The following is a 4,540-nucleotide window of genomic DNA, read 5'->3' as shown; positions in this document are numbered from 1 at the left end:
ACATGTCTGTGTCTTGTAAGGCTCTGTTCTGAAGGTTTTACACTAAGAAACTCTTAAATTATTTAGAAAAAATGTAAAATGAAGGCAAAACAGAAAAATAAAAGTAGAATAAATGTTTTTATATATATATCACAGGATGGGTGTTGTGGCACACATCTTTTCTCTTAGGACTCTCAGAGATTGAGGCAGGAAGATCTCTGTGAACTTGAAGCCAGCCTGATCTAGAGTTTCTAGCCAACCGGGGCTACACAATGAAACCATGTCTCGAGCCAACAAACAAAAAATAAATCACAGCACTAAACAAAGTACTTTTTAAAAGGATGTGTCATTGTTGTTGGTATATATTTTATATATAATATAAATGTATGGGCATTCTGCATGCATATATGTCGGTGCACCATGTGTGTGCCTAATGCCCTTGGAGATCACAAGAGAGTGTTAGGTCTCCTGGAATTAAGGCTTGGTTTTGTTTACCCAGTTTAGACTGATGAAAAATACCTAGAATACATTTCCTTTTTAGTAAGGACAAAATGACAAGTTTCTGGTGGGTTTTGCCATCCTAAACAGCTAAAATACATGTCCCTGATGGCATAGAGGAAAATCCAACTGGTTCCCACCTATTGTAAACTCACACCTTGCTTGTGTGATCCTGGGGACATGTCATGGTTTCTTTCTCCCAACTGGCAAGCATGAGCTCTGTCAGACTGAGATCACAGTCCCAGATTTCTCAGCTGTGATTCCAGTGCCTGGGGCGGGGGGCCAGAAGAGGGCGTCAGATTCTCCTGGAACAGAGCTTTACAGAGACTTATGAGCCACTCTGTGGGTTCCAGGGGTTAAACCCAAGGTCCTCTGCAAAAGCAGCAAAGTCCTCTTAACAACTGAGCAATCTCTCCAGACCCATGGTGGCCAGATTTACAAAACTGTTGCCCTGAGACGTTCCAACCTAAACATGGTAGTAGGAAGCAGGCCAACACAAAAACACATGTGTGAAAATGCCACAAAATGAAACCTACTATTATTGCATATAATCAATGCACGCTAATAAAAACTAGAGCAAAGCATGATTACTGAATTCGGTTACTCACATTCCATGCAATCCAAAAAAAGCCTCTCCCAGATCAGCAAAAGAAGAAAATTAAATAGACTCCTTATTTGGGAAACTGAGATAGCTTGGTATGAAAAGCATTTTAACCGGTGACCACCAAGGCACCCTCCAAAGCAGAGGTGTTCCTTGACCCATCCCACATTTCCCACACGACCCTACAACAAACTTGGACTTGCTGATTACATGGGGTTGAAGCTGGTGAGAAGCTGCAGCTGTCAGTTTGGCTCTACTGCTAACCATGAGACCTGCTGCGAGCTGTTCATTCCCCCTCCGTGTCTCAGCATTCCTGGTCCACATAAGCTTGGCTACAGTAGGATTTTAGAATTCACCCGGGCTATATTATGCTCATACCAAAGTCATCAACAAACAGATTCTGTGACATGACGCTATGCCATTATGTGCGGGATGCCAGATGGCACGAAGGTGGCCCTGCTGGTCATTGGGAAAAGAGCAGGGAAGTGAACACTCTTGATAGAGGTCGAAAGAAATGCTTCCAGAGTCCCCAGGTCTGCCTCGCACACCGAGGCATAACCATGGGGCCTGAGAAGAAACAGCAGCTAATAGAGCAGCATGGGCTTGGTTAGAAACGGAGGCTTGCCCCCAGGAAGTCTCGAAAACTGAGACAGAGCAGGGCACAGACTCGGATGCTTCCAGAACGTTCAGTCATCCGTCAAGCAAGAGACTGCTGGACTCTCCCAGATCTTTGCAATTTCTGCCAAGATTCATATCATTGCTTATAATGTCATATTTGAAGGCTTAGTGTTACCGACCAAATACTATTATTAGCTGAGATAATTTTAACTTGGATTCACCCAATGATCAGTGCACGTTTCCCTTATATTTGAAAAAAGCCAACAAATAGTATCCTGACATCCAAAAAATGGAAGACTAGACTGAATAAATTATAAGTCTATGGAATATTTATCACGTCTCGTTTCTGGAAATACAGGAGGAATGCGTGTCCCTGTTTCTCTTGGAGTGTCCCTGCACTTTGAACAGTGATGGCAAGCACATCGTGCAAGTTCGGAAAAGACTTGTTAAATAAGGTATTATTACAAGAAAGAAAGAAATTAAAAGTGTGTCCTGTTTTTGCAAACACAGAAATGTGACACAGAAAACAAACCTGTGCATAGAATGAATGCAGCGCCGATGTCACTAAGAGCTGAGATTTCAGGAAATCTACTTTTCTTCTTAGGTAAACATAACCATTACGGGATTTCTCAACATTTACCTGCCCTAATTGGAAAACTAGGAAACCTTATTTTCCATTCGGCAAGTAAGAATGTTTGACATAAATATCTAAAGATTGGCAAGATGTGATTAATTAGTAAAGTGAATATTAGCAATTAAACTACCACCCTTCAAAATGCACATCGACATTTTAATGGAATGCACACTTTTTGGGTTTCGAACTTGTCTAGTTAACGTGCTAACGAGGCTGTTTGTAATAACCTGGCCGGACCTGATAAAAGCCGGTGGTAGGGAGGAAGAAGTCATCTACTTATTACAAGACACCGAGGAGTCCTTGTTGCTTTGCGTTGGATTTCTGGCAGGAGGAACAGGCACCACGGTTTTGTTGTACTTGTTTGGAGGTGCTGTTTTCAAAGTTGATTTTATTCTATCAACTTTGAAAGTTTTGAAAATTTATTGCAGATAAACTCGAGCCCTGTAACATCCACCTGGAAAGGTTAGGATCGGTGTAGCCAGCAGCGACTGAGCTGCCAGGCGAGGTTGGTCCTTGTTATTTTCAAATGTTTGTCATATGAAAGGAAAATAGAGAAAGAAAGATCTCATGCCCCTCCCCTCAAGCTACATCTGTCTGATCTTGACAGGGATGCTTGTCATCTTGTAGGCCTTCTGAGCCTTCCTATGTGAATCTGTATATAATGAGAGAGAGAGAGAGAGAGGGAGAGTGAGAGAGAGAGAGAGAGAGAGAGAGAGAGAGAGAGAGGCCCTCCAGCTATAACTCCTGTCTGTGCTTTGTGCTTTTTTGCTTTGCCACCTACATCTCAGCTAATGAGATGAGCAGGTGCTCTCCTTGAAAGGCATCGATGTACACACGGAAAGCATCTACCCCACACGACGATCAGCATGTGTGTCACGGGGAGGGAGAATTCAGAGGAGCTGAGGACAATTCAGTAGAGCTCACTGAACAGCGTAAGGCCAGTCAGCTAGGAGGCCGGCAGGGTAGAGAGGTTCATCTGTTCTTTCTAGACTGCTTGTTTGGGTCAGGGTGAGCCCTGCTGTCTGAAACACCTGCTAATTAAAGGCTAGGGACCGGGAGTCTCCATAGACTTCCCTCTTGAGCATAGCTATTGGCTTCCCTGGGTGTGGTTTGGCTGCAGTTATGCACCCCCTCAGCTTGTTCTAGCTTCTAGCAGGCAGGCGGCTTCCATGGATCCGCAAACCTACCGGGACCTAGGCCATCCCAGGTGAACTGCCCGGAGCTGCTCATCTCCACGGACGGGTCTATCTCGGGCATGTCCTTGCTTTCTTAGAGTGGAGTTGGAACGCCACACAGATGCATGTCTTTCCTAGCAGTCCTGTGCTTTACAACAACCCTTCTGCGGTTCATGGGCTACAATGCTTCAGAGGACCTGTCCCCAGATCCGGCCTCTTTATTAGGTATAAATTCAAGCAGATCACTTGATTCTCAGTTTCTCTTCAGATAACTTGGCTTATCTTCAGTTCAGTTCTTGAGGTTTTAGTTCAGTTCTGAGTTACCAGGAAGCCTCCCGGAGGCCATTTCCATCTCTTTCCCTCTTAAGAATGCTCTACTAATGGTTTCACACGCTATGGCGTACATAACTGCACTGCTGTGGTAGAGAGAACTTTGTCCCTCCCGCCTCTCTGAGACTGTGACATGGTCTTATTCCTCCTTTCTTCTGAGTGAGGGGACCCCAGGAGTCATCAATAGAGAACAACTACTCAAAGACAAAATGAACTAAGCCATCCTTTGCCTGCTCCTAAAGAATCAGTGCATTGGTGGCACACACACACACACACACACACACATCCCAGCATTTAGGAAGTTGAGGCAGGAAGACTGCCCTAAGTTCAAAGCCAGCGTGGCCTATTTAGTGAATTCAAGACTAGCCTGGGCTATATGGCAAGATTTGGGCAGAGATAACTAAAAACAATGGTGGGTGGCAAGATGGTCTAATGGGTAAAGGCACTTGCTGCCAAGCCTGATGACCCAAGTTCAATTCCTGGGACCCACATGGTAAGAGGACAGAATCAATTCTCCAACTTGTCCCTCTACTTTCGAAGTGGCTTTGTGATACACACCCGCCCACACCCATGCAAAAGCAGTGAAACTTTAGGCAGTGAAACCATAGCATGTTTTACAACAGTAAACAGTGTTTGCATCGGACACTGGAATCCATGTCTGGTTCATCGTCTACATGAGAGATTCGCTATAACCATCTTTAAATT

The 4,540-nt window shown here is 44.4% G+C and overlaps 1 protein-coding gene across 19 annotated transcripts in view; it reads right to left on the bottom strand.

The window, feature by feature from the left end:
• The window catches only part of Paqr8 (progestin and adipoQ receptor family member 8), a 49,679-nt gene that overhangs the window by 13,669 nt on the left and 31,470 nt on the right, over window positions 1-4,540 (bottom strand). The gene's annotated exons all lie outside the window — the stretch shown is intronic.

Source organism: Rattus norvegicus, chromosome 9 (assembly GCF_036323735.1).
Source record: "Rattus norvegicus strain BN/NHsdMcwi chromosome 9, GRCr8, whole genome shotgun sequence".
Taxonomy (NCBI): domain Eukaryota; kingdom Metazoa; phylum Chordata; class Mammalia; order Rodentia; family Muridae; genus Rattus; species Rattus norvegicus.
This window is presented reverse-complemented; position numbering and strand designations above follow the sequence as displayed.